Raw genomic sequence first — 24,390 nt, forward strand, 5'->3', positions numbered from 1 at the left:
AATACTATTAAAATCTGCAAGTGTGACACCAGAAACTGAATAGGCTACTTCAGTGTTTTATTTATTTATTTTTATTTTTTATTTTATCTATTTTTTTTTTTTATTGTGGCTATATTTTTTATTTTTCTTTACCCGCTCTGGAATGAAAACCCCATTCAAAGACTCCTTTAATCACATCAAAGAAAATTGATATTGACAAAATGAACTACGCTAGTAGGGTTTATATAGTCTAATAACATTTATTTGGGGCTGATATTTTCTTGGTCGGTGTTGTAGGCCTATTGCACGCTTAAACTTGCAAACAAAAAATAAATCTACATCTTACAGCTAACAAAAAAAAAAAAAAAAACATGTAAATGGGCCGGCATTGCTGCCAAAAAGCAGTTGTAAAACAGGGTTATATACATAAGCTTTCGCGGTTGCTTAAATTTTCCTAAATTTCTGTTGCAGACAGAAAGACATTGCTGATTTGAGCAGCAGAGGGATTTTTTTTAAATCTATGCTCATAGTCATCTGCTAAGAGCAGCAAAAGATTTTTTCCTCTCATTATATATTAGAATTTCTGGCCTATTTTTAAGCCACGTTTTGTTTTGCTTTACTTGTAAACCGGGTATCTAATTTATCATTATTTTTTATTATGATTTAGGGAGGACCATACATATTGTGAATCATTCGAAAAAAGAGGACGCGGTCCACCAGAACGATAAGCTGTTATAGACCTTTTGATTTATTTATTTATTTATTTTTAATTGTATAACGACGAAAATTGTCATAGCTAAGTAAGTCATAATCAATGCCAAAAACAGCAGAGTTGTAGCCTACAAGTTACATTTATATCTCAATATTTTTCCGATTAATTGCGATTTAATTTACTGACATGTTCAAATGTCAGCCTGTAGATGTAAATATTTATTTTGTAGCGTTTCATAGTTCATTATTCAACTTCACACTGTCTGATATATTTTTTTACTTTTTACTAACTTTATTTTATTTTTAATAGCCTGTAGAGCCTTCTTTTTGATCGTTTATAGAACAGAGATATATTTTACAAATAAGCGATTTTTGAGCCACAGAAATGATTTTTATCAAACATTTTGAGGCTACTCCAAGCATTTTGGACGATCTTGTGGGTCTAATTTCATTTAGAAAAAATACGTTTTTAAAAATAAAAACGAAATAACAGGAGGATAGTAAAAACTGTAAACAAACCGTAAAACTTTAAAAATAAAGACCCTCCCGCCCCTTTAGCGTCTAAGAAAATCATAGATTGCTTAAAATGTCTTGTGATAAATCATTTTTAAAAATAAATCAATCAAGGCTTCATCTCAGTTAGCCTTCATCTAGACCATTGGGAGACATGATTTGATCCCGGGCCAGCTCTCCTGGCTACATAACTGAATTATCTCCGTCATTGCTCATTCAAACGGGCACGTGACATTATTCACCGTCTGCTCAGATCTATTCTTCCACAACGATGTTTTTGAATGCAAAACACCAGCTGACTACTCCTCCAAAAGAAAGGCCATTAACGCGCTCGTCCATAAGTGTAAAATGTTTTATTTAGATGTTTTATACTGTGCAACAGTAACAATACAATAAGTTGTCCATACAATCGAGCGATACAAATACGGAAAACACGGGAGACATCAAAACATCTGTCATTTAGCATGAAATGGAGCCGAACAGGAGCCCGAGTCATTCCCTTACAGCAAAGGAGAATACGAGAATAACATCATCATCATTGCTGATTAAATATGCATTTTGTTTCTATTTACATGTGGATTTTCTAAAACTGCTTATAACGTGTTAAAGACGTGGAACATAAGCGATCTGACTCCACTGCAGCTACAGGAAAGTGTTTTTTTTTTTCTTCCATTAAAAGGCAATTTTAAAGTTACGTTTTCATGGAGCCAGCAGCGCTACACTCTTGTTTTCCTTTCGTTGGGAAAAAAATGCCTGAAACGATTATAAAACCCTGTGGGGCAAACACGTAGAATCATCTTTCATTAAAGGAAAAAAAGTATCATCATGAGCATGCATGCTTTAACTGACAGTTTTAAAATATCCCAACACATATGAAAGAATCATGATAAACACGTTTCATTTGCAAAAAAGTCAAAGAAAAAATAAAATTCTATCTTCAGTCACTTCTGTAAAATAAAGACGTAGCTTCTTTTAAAGGCGATAAATGCTTGTCCTTCTTACCAACTTTCTTTTTTCAACATCAAAATCTGCTTTCATGTTATAGAAAATTCCCACGTCCAACTTCCACGTTCCTTTTATTTTGAAATGTCTCTGATTCCACTACGTTTAGACTTACATATGACGTCATGATATTCAGAACAACAAATGGAGAGAGAAAGAGAGAGAACATTGTCTACACAGTGGAACTACGTTGGCATTGAAACAGTATTAGCTGAGCGGGGGGTCTGGCGTTGGCTGGTCCGGTTCGGTACGGAACCCCGCGTCATCCGGAGGACGTCGACGAGCCGTTCAGAGAGACCTTCCGCGGCTTGTTGACGCCGCTGCTCCCGCTGCTGAACTGAGTGAAAGACCTGCTGGGGGTTGGAGGAGCGGGAACCGGGGTTCCGTTGACGTTATTGGGGCCGTGAGGCAGCTGTGGGTGCGGGGACTGCGCAGGCGTGCCGGGGCTCGGCAGCGACGAGGACGTGGATGGAGCCCCAGCAGGACTCCCGGCTTTTTCACTGGCAGAGTCGCTCTCCGGGCCGGATCTGCTCGTGCTGTTCTGGCCCTCCTGTTGCGCGTGGCTAACTTTCATCTTCTTGCAGTTGGGTCGGACTCTGTACTTCAGCGGCAACGGGCCGTTCTGTTTGAAGGGTTGATCAAAAAAAAGGTAATAAAATGGGCTATTATTAGTATGCAGATGAATTAAAACCAAATTAAAAACGTCCAATAACAGATATAGCCTTAACATGACCCTCATGCTGCTTGACCTCTAACATAAAAAGAGTATAAGCTAATTAAATATTTTTTTCAGTATAGAGGAAGTGCTTATTACTTTGTACCAGCACGAGCGTGTAGATCATTATGTCAAAATAAATTAAAACCAAGAGAGGCATATACCGTCTTTACAAAACAAACCAACCAAAGTATGCCTATTTCATTAATTTACCCCGTAGAATATTTTCTGTCAACCCGAATCCCGTAGTTTTAGTATAACAATAAGAACTTTTTTTTTTTTAAAGAAAATAACTTAATTAGCAGCTTGACGACTATGACGAAGAGTTAAAACAGCGGCCTTACAAACATCTTTTGTTATGTGTAATGTAAATTCTAGCCAAATCAGCTGAAATAAAATCTAAATACATTTATCTTTAATATATCCATTAGTAGCCTACAATACACCCCTTAGCTAATCACGAGAGCTAAACATTATTGGGTATGGATCATTATTTAGTTGTTATATATCCCTTTTTGAAAATATTTACTCCTGTAGATGGAAAGAACATGATAATAGCAAAATATATTGGAAAATGGAAAAGATATTCATTTGTGAACCACGAAATAAATAGAAACCAACGACCACCAAGTCATACTTGTGCAAAATAAAAATTTAAAAAATCAACATACTCTTCTCCATGTGTAGATATATGCAATATCCATTAATGTGTAGTAATCTTTCAGAGGTTCATCTTCATACATGACTTCAACCTGGGGGGTGAAAAATAATACAGGAGGAAATTAAATATAAATACCTGCTTTCATGGAACACTTTGATAAAAAATATAGATATTGGCAATCACATTCAATGAGTTTTAATGTCCTTTTTCTATTTGTAAAGGCTGGATAAACTAAACCTGGTAAGCGCTTGGGATGTCCATTTTGCTGCGCAGAAACTTCCTCAGATGCATGACTGTCATGGCAGCTGGACACTGCAGGTACCTTTTATTAGCCACCTGCAAATTAAACAAGAATTTACCAATTAAATATATATATTCATTTTTTAAAATTTTAGTATACATGCTAGCATTTAAAGATTACATAGCAGTCCACCTTAAAACCAGACAAAGGATTATTTTCAACCAAACAATGTCTCTTTTTCTACAGAGAGTTAGAATTACAGAACGTCAATTAGGAGACCCATTTGTCCAAAGGGACGTACATTCCAGTATAAATCATCTCTTAGAGGTAGTTAGCCTTTATTTTGTTCTAAATATTTTCAACTGCTGGAAACAAAAGTTAGACTGATAACTAATGGCATTAGACACCCCATTTGAAATAACATAACTAGAAAGTCCCAGGGAGCAGGGAGGGATACAGGGGTAGTTATGGCATTTCTGATGGTACTCCTTTTCCTTCATTTTATTTTTTCTTCTTTACATTCACTTGTTAATATGAGCTAATTATCACAAATCTTAAAATGAGGACATGTCTGTAACACTAAATATTTCACAACTGCTTCCTTTATTAATATATACAGTGCTTAACAAATTTATTAGACCACCACCCAAAGGAAGGTTTATGCCACAGCTGCCCTAAATTAACAGCATTGGTAATTACCAAAATCATTTTTGATGTTTCTACAATGGTTAATACACCAATATGTAGAAGCTCTTTAACCCAAATGATATTTTTAATGCTAAAATATAATTATTATTGTTATTCATGAATTTTCAAATTTACTGATTTACAAAAAAATCTGAAAAACTAGTAAAGCACATTATTATTTCTTGATTAATATGTCAAATTATAGTTATTTACTTGCATTCCTGAAGAGAAATATTAGTTTTAGTGGTTGAATGTTATGCTTTATTCATTTCTGACTTCTCAGAGAAGCTCAGAGAAGCCCAGTGAGCCGGCTCAAATTTGGGTATAAAAAGGTGAATTCAGTTTGAAATTCCTCATTCCTGTTCAAAATGGTAAAATGCAAGAGCTCACTGAAAATGAAAGGGTCCGCATTAAAGCACTTCATGATGCTGGATGGTCTCTGAGACAAATATGACAGGTGGTCTAATAAGTTTGTTAAGCACTGTATATAAACGCTTGAATTCCATTTGTCATACCTGATCTTTGGACTGCTTGTCCTCCACCCCACCTCCAAGTCTGCACAGAATAAAAAAGAAAAACATCAGTGACTGTGATTTATATTATTTTAATTGGGTGATAATCTGATTTTAGAGCTATTAAAAAAATGTATATCAAAATATATATTTAGCATCCAGCGAACAATAATATTGGCATTTTAAATGATAAGCACATTTTTTATTGGATGATTGTCCACCCCCCCATAGACGATATCTATCTTTTTAACTTTTTACCTTTATTGACACTTCTTTAACACAGAGATGTTGTTTGGCATTGTATTGTAATTTACAATTTGAAATGTGATCAATATTACAGAGAATCTTAAAAAAAGCTTTCTAAATTGTGTTGAAAGAAAAAGCATCAGTGAAGTAAAATAATAAATCAGTTTCCTGCCTTAATGGGATTAAGGCTGGAATAATGAAATGCAAGTTATCTCTGATTTCTATGTGGTTTATTTTAACAGCAATCACTCATAACAGATGTCCAAAAATGTGAAAGCACAGCTAATGACCTCATCTTAAAATTATTCTAGAAATAAAAAACTAAGGCAGGATTTTACCACTTTGTTTATGGTGGAACTCAGGACAGTGAGATGAGACCTTGTCCATTTTTTAGATAGAGATCAGTGGAGTTATTGACCGGTTCACAAACACAAGGATCAGAGAAATGTTTAGTCACTGAGACAGTTAAGCACTCATCTTTAACCAGCTTCAATGTTTTCCAAGGAGTGTTTGCAGATTTAAATCACAAGTGTTCCTTTCTGCTGTATCTGTATTTAACAGTGTGTGGTCATCTCTCAAATTACAACCACAGTAACCAGAAGTATCTAATAAAGCATGACTGATAATGTCTCAACAATAGAAGAGGAACAAGAGCAAACCAGTCTGCCTACCTGCTCTGATCGAAGAACTCAATAGAGAGGCTGATGATCTCATCATCTGTGATTATTCTCTTGTCCTCATCTGCCACCTCTCCACGATCCTCATTAGATCCATTAGAAGCTAGAAAAACACAAGTCATTATTAAAGTAAAGTAAACTATAGTCAAGTCATACTTTATTAATCCCCAAAGGGAAATTCACAGTTTACACTAAAGACACGGAGCAAAAGCCTTTCTCAACAACAAAAATTTAGTGTTTTATACCAACCATCTACAGGATGCTCTGCATAGAAGTCTCTTCTCCTCTTCATTTCATCTGAGGACAAAATAAAAAGTTTGAATCTAGAGCAAAAATACTGACTTTAAGGAGTGTTCTGCTTGTCAGGATTCCTATGATAATCACCACATGATTATAACACAGCATTTTCTTTTAATTAATTGTAGAACATGGCATAACGGTTTGTTTTATCACAGCAGAAATACCAAGTCATCAAAATGTGCCCACATTCTGCTTCATTTTATTAGATTATTCACCCAATAATAGTGCAAGATGAGAATTGGTTAAAAACTATGGAATTCTTGCCTTATAGTATGATAACTCTCTACAAAATGACTAAAATCAACCATGTGTGACAACAGTATGAGCCTAGCTCAGCAGCTAAAGCAGCAAGTTTGTACCATTTTCATATAATGAACAATTAAAATAAAAACAAAAATGTAAGTGTCTGGCTTTCAACATTTCTCCTTTTTTGGAGGGATGTAATTTGACCTGAACATTTACTTGCGCCTTTAAGTGTCGAGACAGTTGCTGTCCCAGTCCTGTGGTTCACTTTAGGAGAAACAACACCATCAAAAGAAAACTACAAAATAAAACTGCAGAGTCAAAGTAAAAGCAAACATGTTGGTTTTGCTCTTACTTTTAAAGAGGCCAGGGACCAGCTTGTACACGATGTCCTGCAGAGTTTTGTCAGACCTGAAAGAGAGAGGAAGGGAAACCAACTTCAGACACAAGCATTCAAACTATTGATACAGATGGCTATCTACTCCTGTTTGACTACATTTACAGAGACTGAAGTTATATTTCTAAATGTCACACATAACCATCCCATAGTATTATTATCCCTTATGTGTGGAGTGTTTGAAACAAACACAGACTGATCCAGCTGCTCAGAGCAGAAACAAAGGGTGAAACCACAGAAGAAGAAACAGGAAACAAAGAGTTTAAATGACTGCTGAAGCTGCTTTACTTACATTTGCATTAAAAATAAATCTTAAATATATAAAAGCAAACAAGACTTTCTGCTTTCTTTACAGATCATGCCTTTAACTAAGATATATAAACAGTAAATGCTAAATGAGGCAGAAACAGGGAACAGGGAGGCAGGGAACGGTTCTCACCTAATGTTGAGCAGAGGCTTGGTTTTATGCACTTGTACATCACAGATGGGACAGTATTTGCTGGTTTCCAGGTAGCGAACAATGCACATTTTGCAAACTGCAAACCATAAGAGAAAAATCATTAGATGTGATCTAAAAGGATATCCTGCATGTGAACTGATAGGAGCTTTGTCTGCTGCCAGCCTGTGCTAAAATACAGCCCAAATTCCCTCATCTATAACCAGATTAGCTCTTATTTTCGCCGCTTTGCTCACATGAGTGTAGACATTCGATGATGGTGGTTGCGTCTATGAAGTATCCTCCGCACAGGACGCACATGAGGTGAGGGTTGAGCTCCGTGATCTTTATCCTGGTTGTCCGATGCATGTTGGGAGAGAGAGGAACAACAATCCTGCGGAGAATAAAGAACGCGAGAGGATGCATCAGAGACCATTTGGTAAAGATGCTACTGTTTGTTTGACTGTGTTAAAGCAACATCATCGTTTATGCTAATCACATCATAAGCAACGGGAGAAAGGAGCGCGGTGGCAGATTGATATGCAGCAGCAGTGAAGTAAATGATCATAAATCAATCACTTCCACTGAGAGATCGATGGACTCACGCGCTCTTCTGCTGCGCTTTCAACATGGTTTAACACATGGCGACACCAGAAAGAAAACAGAGCATGCTTCCTCCTTATTTAAAAGCACGGGTTTAAAATGTCAAAAAAGAGGGCATGGGGGATCATGTATCCGGGTTTGGAAATTTTCTGCAAAACAGAATCATGAAATTCGGTCCCACTGGCGGAATAAGCGACTGCGCGCATCATCTTAGTCTTAATTTTATGTGTTTATCTGACTTGTAAGAGGAAAGGTTACATTTATGGCCGCCACACCTTATTCATAGATGTTATGGCACACTTAGGTATTATTTCTGATAACTAAGAATGCACGCGGGGTCTGTGGCGCCCTAGGGTCAGTGTCAGTGAACGGGGGGCGAATGGAGACACCTATTCACTGCGTCAGGTGTGCCACACAGGCAATGGGGGAAACCTGAGCGTTTCTATGGCAACTCCCTTTGCGTTTTTAGCCCACATGGCTGGTCGCCAGTCACCAGAACAAGGCAGGGTCTCTCCAACCAAAACAACAACACGGCGAGCTGCCGGTGTGAGAGCGGGAACGAGGAGGGACCGGAGCCTCACAGAGAGCGAGGGAGCCGCTGGACTGCCAGGCTGCCGACAGCACGGCTGCCATTTTGTGGAGGAAAAAAAGCCCCTGTCGGTTCAACGGGCTGCCGGGGTTCCTTCGACCAGGGTGCGAATAAAAACCCATGTGAAACGCGTTTACAGGAGCTCCCGCAGTCACAGACCACGGAGAGGGGCGGAATTTGGGTCCTTTTCGAAGATTATTATCCGCTTTATCCTCCTCGCTTTGCGCCGTGTTTTTCATGGCGTGTGCGCGGTAATGAGCTGTGTGCAGCAGCAACATGGCCAGACAGCAGCGACTGCGCTGAAGTTACAGCACACTCCAACAGTCTTATTTATTCTGCGTCATTATCAGCTGAAGAGACACGACGGTTCTTTGTGAAACAAAGCACTTAGAGCTTTGGGGCAACGAACCTGGTCCAAACTAGAGCCTGAAAGAAGAAACACTCAGCTAACTCATTCCTCAAGTGCCAAAGTTTGATTATTTCCCTCTATATCCCGCCATAAAATGTGCTAGCTTAAATGTAAAACGGAGCACTATTTTGTGAGCGTGCATAGTTTTGATAAAGCTTTGACGAAACGCGCCCTTTGGCGACAAAAACAGATGAAAGCCGCATTCAAAGTCTAAATTAAGTCATTAGGGTGGATAAAAGGATGCTGGACATCCTTAGCTATAAAACTAAAGCCTGGAAGAAGAAACACAGCTAGTGCCAAAGTGTTTTTATTTCCCATAATACCCCGCCATAATGTGTGCTAGTTTATATCTAAAACGGAGCACTCATTTGTGACCGTGCGTAATTTTGATAACGCCATGGCGTAATGTGACGTTTGTCGACTTTTAAACGAATAAAAGTGTCATAAAAAGTCTACAATACGTCAACAGGATGGATTTAAGAATGCTGGGCACAGACTATTACCTCGTGGAGCCATAACCCACTCACAGACCGATTAAATGCTTCAATTTGAAGCAACCTAGCATAAATGACAACTCACATGGATTTTAATGACATATGCTACACACATGGAGACCTCTGCGTCATGGACGAGTGGAGTTTGGACCACTTGTCTCCCTCCGCCCTATCAGAGCTTTATCTCTACAAAAATTCTACTTGGTCACTACAGAAGTCCAAATGGGTATTTGTATCTGGTGCTGACGAGCTTTACCAACCCACAGTGAAACCAAAGTCTGCTCCCATTATCAGCTAACGCTGAGCATATATGCTTTATCATATATTCTTTACATGGTCCGATTTATTTTTTAGTCATAAACGAACTAATCTTTGATTCTGGCACCAAAGCAGCACACATACAGAGGGGTTCTCGTCATTCTCTCACTGACCCAAGACGTCCTAACCCCATTTATTCCCAAACCAGAGCAGCTCCTCTTGTAAAGGTTCCTTTAAATGAACAGCAGCTGAGAGTGAGCCAATTAAGCCAGGCTATGGGAAAACTCATATTCACTAAATATTGATATAATGCAGTAAGACATCAACTTATGTATCAAATCAGAGCAGAGCAGACGGCACCTTGGGTGTTAAAAGTGTGCATCACTGTGCGCAAAGTTGGAAGCCTAGATTTGCATCCAGTCCACAATCCTGAGAGCTGTCAGTCTGGGAAAATACATCCATTTGAGCCCATTAGGCGCACACAGGGTCCCCAACAGCATTCATGAGTGAAATGATAATTTTTCTCCCCCAGGAGGCTGAAAGCCTGGATCATATTGTTAGACTCTCCCTAATCGAGAGCTTCAGAGCTGAAGTGACCGAAATTCAGCCAAATGAAGGCGAAAATATAGAAATCCATACTACACTTAAACGAGAACAAACAAATAGTCCGTCTGTTGGCAAAATTAAGCGCAGTCGTCAATGCTTTGGCTGACTGTGGGGCACAACCAACCACTTCTACCCTGGCCAGCATTTATTTTTAAATTCCCCAATCTCAATCATCCTCCTTATTTCATATAATCACACACCAAGAGATAAACACCCAGAGCGCGTGATTACCGATGAGCCAGTGTTTACCAAGCAGCCGTCATCAAACATTTATGCACACTTCAAGTGGTTTGCCTCCTTGTGACGTTCATGGGAGCCATCCAAGTTAAGTTAATAAATCCAACATTTGGTTACAAACACGCAAAATCAATATAACACCCGATAACCAACACCCCAAAGAACCTATCTTTATAAAATAAAGGGGCTCAAATGAAATCTGGGCACAGAAGGGGCGTTTGGAGCACTTGCTGCTCTAAACATCTCAGCCAACACAGCCTGGTTCAGCCGAGATCTCCCACTTTACATAAATCCAAAGCATTCAAGGCGAAATCAAACCGGGATATACTTATACACACAGATCCCCAAACATTAGACAAAGCAATAGTCGGTTGATCTGGATTGGAATTCGCGTTTGCGTGAGAGCTGGGAACATCTTTTACAAAAAAGTGGTGCGCAGAGACAGACGGAGCTCCACGTCGGTGATCGCTGCAGCCACCGTTGAAAGCTCCTCATCCACCGCTGGATCGGTGGCGAGAAAAACACAAAAGCACCGAGCCCAAACCTCTCCTTCTGCCCGCGTTAGTTAGAGGCGATATCGATGAAGGCTTACCTGGAGGCTCGACGGGGAATCGGAGGCTCTTGCGGCGATTAGACAATGAAAGTTGGGAGGCTGATCAGCAGAAAATGAATAGAAGCCGAGCCGCCATCTTGAAGCAGGCTGCAGACGCTGTCAGTGGCGGAGAGCGCACGGCGGACCGGAGCGCATTTCAGATGTGGAGAATAAAACTCCGCGTTTTCCTTGCCGCGTATGCGCTCCTTGCGTAACCGATCCGCGGCTTGAACGCTGCCGAACCCTCCGGCTTGAGCTCCGGGAATCTCCCGCTTCGGCACCGATAACTTTGCCTCCAAAATATCCGCTTCAGCAGCAGTAAAATGCAGCAGTGTGTGTGTGCTCCGTGGAAACTGACACCGTCCCCAAAATGGCTTGTAGTTCGACCGCCCCGCTTTGGTCACGTGGTCTCGTTGCTTAAGGGTGCTTTGGAATTACTGTCGGTGTACGCTGTTAGTTCTCGTCTAGTGGGCTAAACGCATGATGTGAAAATAACATACGAAACCCACACATGTACGCGTGAATTGACTTTTATGCGCCAAATTTCCCTCACGTTTAAGCAGTTTGAGCTTGCATGGAGCTGAAATGACACCAGGTGGCTTCTTAAGGGCGCACAAAAATTACTGTCGGTACATTCCGGTCTCTGTAATGCATGACGCATTAATTAAATAACATAACACAATAATCATACCGTTTGAGACACTTTTTACCGCAAAAACGCACACTAATGTAATATTCTCTCGCGTAAATGGCACAAGATGATTAGTGTCGTCTTGAAAGTAGGCTACTGATGGTGTGCCCTCGTCTCTGTGCTGATAAAAATAACTGCAGCACACGCACTCAAACACGTCCATGCCGTCAAAAAGCTTCAATCCACTCAGCAGAACACGCATTAACACCATGCAGGCGGGTCTACCTTATTAATCTCTGGTTTCAAAAAGACCCACGCACTTGGTTAAAATCCGTCCATGTGACAAATGGCTCTGGTGTCAAACCTTTGTCACAGGCTGTCCTGACATCTGCGAGAAAATGCGCCGCAACTTCCACTTGATGAATTGGAGCCTTTATCCTCGTGTGCAGCCAGCGCGGCAGAAAAAAAAACGCAGGCAACCTCGGATGTTTGTGGAATCTGAGCCGCTGTGGTGCTTCAGCTCAGCAGCTTTGAACTCTCAGATGAGATGGAGAACAATCTAAAGGGGGGAACAACTCTTGCAGATAGAAAAAGTCTATTAATAGTTCTCATCAAATAGCCGAGCTGCGCCTCTTCTTGCAATGCAGGAAACAAAATGCACACTTGTCATGCAACTATGGCTAAATCTTACTCTGGCTATTGTTTCCAGACGCATGTCTTCATAATTGCCCCCCTAAAAAATCTATACAAGTAGGTTAACAATGTCACAAACTGAGTTTGATTCATCCAAAAATATTCCTTAAAAATAAATGTGCATCAGTGAGAGCAAACATTCACTTTAATAAAAGGACAAGGTGGATTTTGGTTCTCTCTTTTATTAAAACACAACTTGGAATGATCCGTCATATGCAAACATGGCACGTCAATGTGAGGTACAAAAGTGGCTCTAAAGAGATGCACAATGAGGCTGGAAGCTGCAAGGCGAAGTGCAGAAAAAAGGCGACACAACAGAACACCGGCATCACATCTGACTGGCTTTCTCCACACTCTTGGCAGCGTCTTTGAGCTTCCCCACCAGATCCTGCAAACAATTGATCATTGTCAAAAGGGATAAAACGCAACAGCATACGTTAAAGTGACGTCAAATTAAACTAAAATTTCAATTTAAAACAAAAACGACTCTCATAATAATAAACGTTTCACCTTCAATGATCAGTTCAGTTTTTGATTGAGCCTTACAGGTTGACGAGTTAAACAAAACTTTACGCATGGAATAAATTACGCATGTTGTTTGCCTCGTGAATATTGAATCCTATATGGTTAAAATACAGGTTAGAAAGCATAAAAAGGTCATAGTCACCTCTGCAAAGCCTTCATGGATAATGCATAAATGCATCATCCTTCTTGCAAGCTTTTCTTTTCTTTATTTTATTCTACAAATGTAGGTAGTTACGAGATACACATTTATGAGCCACTTTAGGAAACAGAATCTTCCTTGTTTAACAGTAAAACCTCCCCGCAGCAAATTCCTTCCTTCATTTTCATAATTCACTGACGTGGAGACTAAAATTTGTTGATTAGATGATGCATGACGGTGGAAAAGAGGCAGAAGAGCTTAGCCCTCCTTTAAGGCTACCTGGAGCTGCTCCATAGTGCAGGTGAAGTTGATATCTTCCGAGGATCCGTTATTCTGACCCAAAAAAGAACACAAAGACAGAAAGATAAACATGCAGGAAAAGGCATGAAAGTGGAGGTATCAGGATGTGCTCTTGTCTTACCTCAGTGTTGAGTGAAATCGAGTAGAAAGGCTCGTTGACCTTATCGACCTGTGCGTTCTGTCGCGGAGGGAAACACGCTTTAGCTTGAAAGGAATAGTGCCACAAAAAAAGACAAATATGCGCTAAAGTTTTTACCTTCATGTGGTATTGCAGACGCCACGAGACATCGGTAATGTGAGGTGGACACCTTCCAATGCTGAAGGAAGATGGAAGAAAAGACGGTGTTTATTTAAGGAGGCTGCTGCGTGCAGAAATATCAATATGCACCTGGAGGCTCATGAAACAGTTTGATCTTTCTGTTTGAGTGTAATATCAAACGTAAACTTGTTTGCAGAGATTTTTGCTGTCTTATGTGCCGCGACCCTTTTAGCACCCAAAGTCACTCTGACCTCCTCGCTGTTAAGAAAAGTAACATGTTTGCTTTGATCTTTTTACCCATCCCTTTTTGATTAAAACTGTTAAATCTATCCGACCCGTTGGATATTCACTTCTGCTGATCCGTGCTTTTCCCCCTCATCTGATGCTTTTAACAGTGACATACAGAGATAATGGGAAAAACACTCATATCCCGTGCGTAAACATCCCACTACTCACTTAAATGTCATTAGACAGCAAAGAATACTTTCTATATTATGGTCACAAACTGAACCCGTTAGGCTAAATACAAAAATTGGCATTTAGACTTCAAATATCCTCTAAATATCTCAGACTTGCCTTGTTAACAGATGCTCCAGCTCTTTTTTGTGTTTCTGTAAAACACAGCAATCAGCCATTACTTCATTTATACAGACGGTTTAATGTAATGAACATTAATTTAACATTGTGTGTCATCAGTCACCTGATATGTGCTGTAGAATATTTCTATTCTTTCTGCACTGAATGTCAGTTCTTCCAGGCACGAGCTGCAAACAGAAACATCTTTAATCAGCACCTGTATTTATTTAACATGGTGGGCTTTTCTCACATGGGCAGATCTTCCAAGAACAGTGTCACCCCTATATTTCGGCACTACTAGGGCTTAATTTGAAGTCCACACTGTCCATTAGAGTTTAAATTCTATCTCCTAAAATGATGAAAAAAAACCCTCAAGGAAAGGCTTATCTCTCAGGGAGCCAGTATGGATTTAATGGAAACGTGAACTTCTACTTGTTTTTTGGATGATGTACATCTGCAATGCTGACATTTCTGTCTCTATTTTGGACACATCCACTACTGTGTAAGTCTTAGGTCATCACTAGCCTTAGCAGAGTTTAATTATTCAATGACTTTTTCATTATATACAAATCTACACAAGTGTAAAGTGTTGGGAAAAAAGTCAGCTAAAGTCAGCACTGAGTGACTTCCCTTTTAACTTAGCACATCTCAAGCTCTTTCAGAGACAATGTCCCAAGATTTCTCTTTTTGTGTGTTAAAAAAAAAAATTACAGCAGGGACTGCACTTCCTTTGGAAGCTCAACCGGTACGGGGCATGCAGCATTTTGTCACTCCATGGTTAAATCTGTCCTTACTTTTGCGTTTACCTCCCGGTCTCAGAGCCTCTCATTAGGAGATAAAAAGAGGTTAGAGCATGTTGTTAAGGTTGCCAGTAAAATTATTGGTATTAAATTACCTCAGACTTTTCACAATAGGGTCAAATCTAAGGCTCAGGACTTCATACAGAGTTCTGATCTTCCTCTTCATGCTGAGTTTGAGCTCCTACCCTCTGTCAGGAAATCAGATAGCTAAAGGCTAAGTCCAACAGGATGAAAAATTCGTTCATAACTTGAGCCATTACACAACTACATTTAAAAAATGAATAAATATTATGCTTTTTTTTCACTGCAGATATCTGAATATTTCTTTAACTCATGGCTCTGCCATTAGTTGTCCTTTAACGTATTTTTGTATTAATGTATTTCAGTGTTGGGTCTGAATTTGTGTGATTGTGTTTCTCATGTTTCTCAGCATTTTTTTCCCTTGGAGGACAATAAAGTTAAAGTTGAACAGTTTCTTTTATCATATCAGGACTTCCCAGAGTTCAAATTCAAATTTCAGCAATCTTTTATTTCTTTCCCATGAATCTGATCCTGAACTTTCTAATATTCCTGAGTGACTTCAGTGGAGATCACTCTCAGCCTGAGTTTTTATAATCAGATTAAATCATCAGAAATCATTCCACTGCACTGGCACAGTGTTAGTTTTGGCAGCTTTTTAATTTTCAGTCTTGGAGTTAAGATCAATGTTCATAGGTTTTAGTCACATTTAAGTCATTTCAGACTTTTATAGCAGTGGTCATCATTTAACAAGGGTCAACTTTTGTCTTGACAGACACTGTGGGGGCCAGGCATTAAAATAAACCACAATGAAAAAAAAAACATTTTGGTCTGCCTGTTAACATATTTTAGTATTAATACTTCTATTTTCTCTCAAATTTTATGTCATTTTTTGGCATTACTTTACTAATTTTTGGGGCTGACATGTTTTCCATCATGTCATGATTGGTTAAAAAACACGTGCAGTAAAACGGTCTTTTGTTTAAATTCTAGGCAGGAAAAAAAAAGAAAAATGAACAAGAAAGTTGATGCAAAAAATTACAGGATTGATCAGGACTGGACTGGTAAATATGTGTTTATCCTGCATCATATTAAGCAATACTGGCTGACAGATGGATTTCTGTAAAAACACAAACTGTTAGATTGTTCTTGATAGAGATTCAAAGACAAAGCCTGAAAACTAGAACATCTTTTATCCTCTTTACATTTTCTGAACTTGATCATCCTTTTGGGGCCAGATGGAAAGCTTTTGGGGGATTGCCCCCATATATTGCTTTAAAGTTTAGTAAAATAAGACACCACATTTTAGTCTTTACTTTTAGTCAGAACATTTATTCTGAATCTGTTACCAGATCATACTAGTGTTCTCTATGCACTCTGCATAAACATGCATCCCTGAGAGGCAGAAGAGCTGCAGAGATCTTGTTTTGAGGGATTTATCCACAGCAGAGAAATATCACGGGGTTAGAATGTCAGAAGAAAACCACATTACATTTTAGTCTTGTTTTAGTCTTCTTCACAAACACTTAACTTACTTTCTGACAGAGTTTAAGTCATCAAAAATCATTTTTTAGCCTTGTCTTACTCGTGGGAAAAAAAGGATGTTAACTAACATTTTTAGTCATAGTTTTAGTTAACAAAATAACATTACAGTAGAATTCTGCCAAGGATCATGGTTGCATACTTGAAAACAAGACCAGGTTCATTCCAGAAATAAAGTTATGATGAATTACAAAAAGGTTACTAAAGCAACAAATATAATGATGGCTTTAGACTTTATAGAAATAACAGACAGTGTGTTCCTCTTCTGGTTAATTGAAACTGCTCAATTATAAAAACCAAAAGACAACGGCACATCAAAACCATTGAAGGTAAAAGAGAAGGACAACTGTTAGAAAGCATAAGTTTATAAAAACAGAATTATACGAACATGTTAGATGCAACATATTCAAAATCACTTTTACACAGTATTATCTGCAGGATACCAGCATCAGCAGACAGAAAAATATCTGCTGATATTTACAATCAATATATGGGCTGTTAATATCTGCCTAATGTACAAGTATGTTTGTGGAGTTTTAGGCAGGATTATATAATACACATTATATAATTGTATATACCTACTGCCACTTACTTAATTCTTTGTTTAGCTTTAATTAGTTATGTTGTTCAGGTCTATTGCATTTTACCACCTTTCTCCTTTGTTGTGTTGCTGCAATGCAAGAATTTCCCCTCTGGGGATCAATAAAGTATTATCTTATCTTACACTTACATCAGCTGTCATCTTTTTATTTGTTCATATTTTCTTTAATGAAGTTTGTTTCTTTGTTCAACCTTAAACTTTAGAGTGTTTTAGGCTATGAACTACATTCATATATCGGTACAGGCAGACTGGATGAAAAAACATATCCATATCATGCATCCCCATTTAAAATGATGTGCAACACTTTGCAGGAATCAAAAACTACTTAAAACCCATGAAACCGTCAGGCTCTGTCCCTGTTTAATCCACTCACCAGTTAAAGAGCTATCATTAAAAGGAGGCCATTTAGTAACCACACATTTGATGTGAAGAAAAATAGACTTTATCACATAGATAGATTTATAAATCCATCTAATGCGAGTGTGCCGGTGTGGGTGATGTGCAGCTTTGCAGCTCTGAGGTACTGTTTCATTGCTTTCTTTGTAATGTTTTATAACTGATGTTTTAATTGTGACCTGCCAAGGGACTGCAGAGGTAAATTAGATTTAAGCTAACTCTGGTTCAATGCACCACATGGCAACATTTATGTTTATTATTGTACATGGTCCCTGTACAAATAATACAGCAATTATAATCATAAGGAAGTGATCTTTGGCCTCATATCAGTGGATTATCTAACATTGAAATTCAAATGTGACAAAGGTGATTTTTTTTAATTTATTTTATTTTTTGCCACCCTTCTTTAGATACACAGGTACAAAAACAGTCCAAATAACTGGCTAAATTTATTTCCTTTTTTAAGGAGAATTTTGTTTTAAGGCTTTCTTTTTGAACTTCATGTCTGATTTTTTACAAGTTTAAGAGCTTCATCACTGTCAGCTGTAATCATATTAAGTGTTCCTTGTGCATGCATAGATGATATAAGAGTCTCTTCCTCACACTAATATTGATTACTTACAATAATTCACTTGATTATATTAGATGCCTTATTTTATTGGTGCTGTTTAATTTGTGTTCAAAAGCAAAAAAATATTTAAAAAATGAACAAAATTATTTTAAAACAAATTATAATGAAATCGAATATTAATGTGAACTAGTTCAGATGCCAAAGATCCATCTAGGTTATTTAAATTTGTACACATTCAAGACAAAACAGCCTATTTGATCAACTTAGATCACTCCCATGGTCTATGAAACAATCAATTCAACTATACGGATAAAAACATCACCATGCACTATATTCAAGTTAAGCCTGTGAACAATTTTATGATAAATAATAATAAAAAACGCATTTTACATCTTTTCTGAGCTATTCTTTTATTGGAAAGCTTCCTGGGATGTGAATTCAAAGGGGCACATGAGTTTTCTCACGTTTCAGCTTAACCTATTTCCTGTCACACAGTGTGATATGAAGGCAGTTTGCACCACAAACCCTGTTCATGTGTCTTTTGTTAGAAATCCGCTGCAAACACTAAACTCTCCTCAGGCCTGACGTCTCCTACCTCATCGTGGACTTGTCTGCGTTTTGTTTGACCGCCTCAAGTATGAAGGTGGTCCCCGCAGCATGAGTCTGTTTGAGCAGGATCTGGTCGATCTGCTTCAGCTCGGGGAGATCTAGAAGCACAGAAACATGTAGAACGGTGAGGATGAGCATGCATGGAGGGAACAGACTGCTGCAGACCTGGCGATCCATACTGTTGCTCTCCAGATTGACGTGCAGAATGGAAATCAATCATGATTTGCATGTGAATGGAGCCCTCAGCTGCATCAGCCGGGGGTCCTTTGTTTGTTTGCATTGTGAACATTTCACTTTGGAAATAATTCGACAATTTAAAAAGGGAGGAGAGCTGGACTGGTGCAGAAGTTAGTCAACACATGGTGTGAGTAAGTGTGAAACACGCTGAACGACCACATCAGAGAGTAAGACGTTAGTGCATGAGCTCTGCTGTCATTCTGCATCATTTATTCTAACTCCTTAAAGCTGGAGGTTAGTCACAGTAAGCTACTAATGCAAGAGACTGCACTGCATTCAAAGACAAGCGAGTAATCTGATGTGTAGGACTATCCATATTTAGATCGGACGAATAGTGACTGAAACGGTCTAACAAAGTCTTTCTAATGGGCAAAACAGACTTGATGGCAGTTTAAATGACAAAAGGAGTCCGTGAGATTGTGTGACTGCCGCTGCATGCAAATCAGGCTGCAGCACAGGAAGCTATGCTCGCCTCAGCCCGGCTCAGCCTCCTCGCCTCATTAAAGATCTTATTATAAACACGGGGGAACCGGTTTAAGGCGAACCGTAGCACGCATCTGCTCCGTACAAATCCATAAACAACGACGCAGGTCTTCTACACATCCACACGGAGAGAACCCGGAAGCATTAGCGGAGACAAAAGCAGCAGCAGCGCTAAGGAGGAGGAGGAGAGGCAGCAGCTCACCGAGGACTCCCGGGTCCGCGTGAGAGGAGAGCAGACTCCGGAAAGACACCTCCACCAAAGCCTGGAAGCTGCTCTGGTCGAAGGAGGAAGGGTCGGCGAGAGATTGTAAGCCCCTCTGCACGGACTCAGACAACTCCATTTTGCAAAGCCACGACGCCAGGCCACGTGACGGATCAGCTGATGCAGCGCGTGGAGCAGCAGGGAAGCCGAGGCGAGGCTGAGCTGAAAATGTGGACGAGTCTGGGGGGGGTTGGACATCAAGATGCTTGAGAGGGATTGCTCGTGCGTCAGTGTCACCAAGGACACGTTAATGTCAACATGCAGAATATCAAAATAAATCAAAAACATATAAAGCACATCTGTATACTTTAGTGAACACTTAGGATGCATTCTTATTTAACCGGCCAGAATAGAACACATGATATCTGCTTAGTTTGGATATCTGAAGTATGGAAGCCCTACTTTGGCGTGCATTCAAGATTTTGTTTAAATTAGTTTCTTTCCACGATAACATATTTAATTGTTTTCTCAAGTGAAGGTTTTATAAACTCATCCTCTCGTCATAACAACACTGGTTTTCTAGCGATAACAAAGGAAGTAGGGATTCGCAGCATATGGGTATCGACAGGAATACCGGTTCAAAGGTTAATTATTGTATTGGCAGATTTAAACACTTCTTCTATTTACAAACAATATCTCATCCATAATTTTAACCTATCAGCTGCAAATATCAGTACTATGTACATTGTGTTTAGGCAGGACAAGGAGGGGGGACTTAAATGTTCCTATGCCCCCCTCCCAGCAATAATAACAGTAAAAACAGTGATTGATGAATGCTCCACATCATTATGTTACTTCTTGTTCAATGTCTTCAAACAGAGAGAAAAATATCAGTGGCAGGCAGAAATGAACTAGTTTTATTTGGAAGGAATGGACAGCCTGAGAGAAGAAAGAGAGGAATTACAAAACTACAGTGCTTAACAAATTTATTAGACCATCTGTCATATTTGTCTCAGAGACCATCCAGCATCATGAAGTGCTTTAATGCGGACTCCTTCATTTTCAGTGAGCTCTCTACGTTTTATCATTTTGAGCAGGAATGAGGGATTTCAACCTGAATTCACCCAAATTTGAGCCGGCTCACTGGGCTTCTCTGTGAAGTCAAAAATTAATCAAGCATAACATTCAACCACTAAAACTAATTTTTCTCTTCAGGAATGCAAGTAAATAACTATAATTTGACATATTATTCAATAAATAATAATGTACTTTACTATTTTTTCAGTTTTTTTGTAAATCAGTAACAATAATAATTATATTTTAGCATTAAAAATATCATTTGGGTTAAAGAGCTTCTACATATTGGTGTATTAACCATTGCAGAAACATCAAAAATGATTTTGGTAATTACCAATGCTGTTAATTTAGGGCAGCTGTGGCATAAACCTTACTTTGGTTAGAGTTAGGGTGGTCTAATAAATTTGTTAAGCACTGTATATATTTCTAGATATATAAAAGAATTCATATTTTACTTAATGCATTAACAGATATGTTTTCCAACATATGAAAGAGAGTGAGTCATAGGTCAAGATGAATGCTCTCCAGCTAATAATGCTTAAATTAATGACAACTTTTAAGGTGTGATTTTAAAAAAATTCAACCGCTATGCACTATGTACAAGCATTATCTGCAACCCTTGGAGCTAAGCCCCCTGTCTTTCAATCCTAGTGACGCCCCTGTTGTTTATCTTCATTTCTTAAACTTAAAAGTGTGTTTAAAGGACTAAAGTTAACGGACTGAACTACATCTATCTATCTATCTATCTGTCTATCTATCTATCTATCTATCTATCTATCTATCTATCTATCTATCTATCTATATATATATATGTATATTGATAGCCATATCAACTGAAATAATATGTAAAAATCAGTATATTGGACATTGGCCAATAATCTAACATCATGCATCCCTAAAATAAAGTTATTTTGTCTTAGAATAATTCATTTAGCTTATTTTTGTTGTTGTTTTGCAGGGATCATAAGTTCTGTTGAGTAATTAATCAGTTTGTTTTCACTACTTTGTAGAATCTGGAAAATTAACACATTTATTTTAGTATTTTTTATAGATCTGGTCAATTGAACAATTTAGCTATTTTGTTGCAATAACACAAATGCACAAATTTAGTGTTTTTTATCTAGATCTTAAAAAAATACGGTTTAAGTTCGTCATATTGTCAAGCTGTGGAAAAATGTAGTTATTTGAATATTTTTGAGATTTGGAGAAATTGAGTTCAGCCATTTTGATGGAAACGAGAAATAAACTAGATAACAATAACAGCAAACAAAAACTAGATAGTTTTTAGCTATTTTGTAAAGATCTTTCTCTCTATTTTTCTCTGCTATCATGGGATAAGAGAGAAAAATGAAAAAGTATGGAGACATGTCATCTTTGGGCTTCCATATTTGTGTACTTTTTCTTTCAAAACTCTGTCAAGATCTGAATCAATTCATGAGTTCATTTTTGGTCATTCTGCCAAGATCTTAAGAAATCAAGGAGTCAGTTTTACTACTTTTTTTCAGATCTGGAGAAATTAAGATAGGAAACAATCCATGTTATCTTTAAACATGACTTAAGAAAAGTTTTTCTTTTCCTCTATATTTTTCTCTCTAATCATGGGATAACTGAGAAATAATTTTAAAAGCATGGATGCATTACCTCTTTGGGTTTCCATGTACTTCTTTTTATAGACACCTTTGTCAGGATCTGAATAAATTGATGTTATTTTTTAGTCATTTTGCAGAGACATTAATCATTAATTTACTGTACCTTTCTTTGAAGATCTGGAGAAATTAAGTCAGGAAAACCAGCGATCTTATCTTGAGGTCATAATTTGACACAGTCCAGAGCAGTATTTTTCAACTGGTGAGTCGGGACCCAAAAGTGGGTCGCAGAATGTTTCCAGTTGGCTGTGAATTTTTCTAAGAGTCTTTTAAGTGCTCCCCATTTGAGTTTCTGAAGACAGAGACAAAATAAAAATTGCTTTGCAGATTTTTTCCCTCTGAAATATTCAAGAATTTTCATTGTTAATCTACCCAAACTCATAGCATATTTTTTCTATGACTTCTAAAGGAAACTTAAGGTAATTTTCCCAGAAAGGTTTAGGAGTTTTCTTAGAGTTCAGAAGTTTTCTTCGGGCATTTCCCTTGGAAGTTCTGGTTCTACTCTTCTGGGATTTTTTCCCTCTAAATCTAACAAAATTTCACAAGGAACAAGGGATTTTCAGGACTTTTCCCAGAAACTTTTAGCAATCTTCTCTGGTAATATTTCAGGAATTTTCAATGAAACATCAGGGAATTTTCTCACAGTTTTTTGGACTTTGCCTGGCATTTTCTTTCCCACAAATCTTCTATGATACTCCCCCTAAATGTTATACTTTATTGATTATATGTCTCATTTTCTTCAGTCTTAGGTCTAAACAGCATCATCTTTTGTTAAATAAATCAGATTTATTCACAAATATATATATAAAAAATGTGGGTTATGATGTGTCACCATAGAACCTGAGGGGGGCCCCAAGGCTAGACCAGTTGAAGACCACTGGGTTGGAGATCTATAAAAAAACATAAACAAATACTCATTATAACGGTAAGACAGAAAAAAATAAATAAAAGGTATGGATGCATGTCCTCTTTGGGCTTCCATATATGTTCTTCTTTTTTAGATCCCTTTGTCAAGATCTGAATAAATTACTGTTAATTTCTAGTCATTTTGTAGAGATCTAAATAATTTATTTAGTCATTTTTTTAATCAGGAGGAATGTAGTCAGAAAACCCAGCAATTTCATATTGAGCTCATAATTCAATACAGTCTAGAGAGCTATAGAAAACAGTGGCACATACTCACTGTCATGGGATAGCTGATGTATGGATGGATGCATGTCCTCTTAGGGCACTTGTACTTCTTTAACATATAAATGTTTATGGATCTTCATAAAACAAAGCAACTTTTACAAGTAGGCTGAGTTCTTCTGTTGGATTAAATAAACTGATATAGTGTCATTTACAGTTTATCAGTTATGTACCCATGACATCAAAGAATAGAACCCCTTTGTTAAAGTAAAGTATGTTAAGTGAGGACATTCTGTTATCGTGGAATAACAGAGAAAATGTAAAAGTATTGATGCATTTCCTCTTTGGACTTCCATATATGTGTTCTTCTTTTTCAGATCCCTTTGTTAACATCTGAGTAGATTAAAAAGTTAATTTCTAGTCATTTTGTAGAGATCTATAAAAATTAAATATAAAATAAATAATTTATTTTCCTTTTCTTTTAAGATCTAAAGGAATGTAGTCAGAAAACCCAGCAATTTTATAGTGAGCTGATAATTCAATACAGTCTAGAAAACAGCAGCACATACTCAATGTCATGGGTTAACTGAGAAAAATAAAGGTATGGTTGCATGTCCTCTTGGGGCTCCCATACTTCTTTAATGCATTAATGTTTATGGATCTTTGACATCAAAGAACAGAACTTCTTTTTCTCAGTTAAGAACGCCAAGAGAGGAAAGTATAATTATTCTCTTCAGAGTGAGAGCCAGAATTGTGTAAAAACAGGGTGTAACTTTTACTTTCAATGTTCAAATTTCATCTATAGACGCTTTTGTCCAAAATGACGTATGTCTAGGAGAAAGTACAACA

General features: G+C 38.0%; 1 pseudogene; it reads right to left on the bottom strand.

Moving 5' to 3' along the window:
- Window positions 1-1,541: 1,541 nt before the first annotated feature.
- Window positions 1,542-19,930, bottom strand: LOC121527672 (annotated as a pseudogene).
- Window positions 19,931-24,390: the final 4,460 nt, after the last annotated feature.

The sequence above is a fragment of the Cheilinus undulatus genome, linkage group 19 (assembly GCF_018320785.1).
Source record: "Cheilinus undulatus linkage group 19, ASM1832078v1, whole genome shotgun sequence".
In the NCBI taxonomy this organism is placed as follows: domain Eukaryota; kingdom Metazoa; phylum Chordata; class Actinopteri; order Labriformes; family Labridae; genus Cheilinus; species Cheilinus undulatus.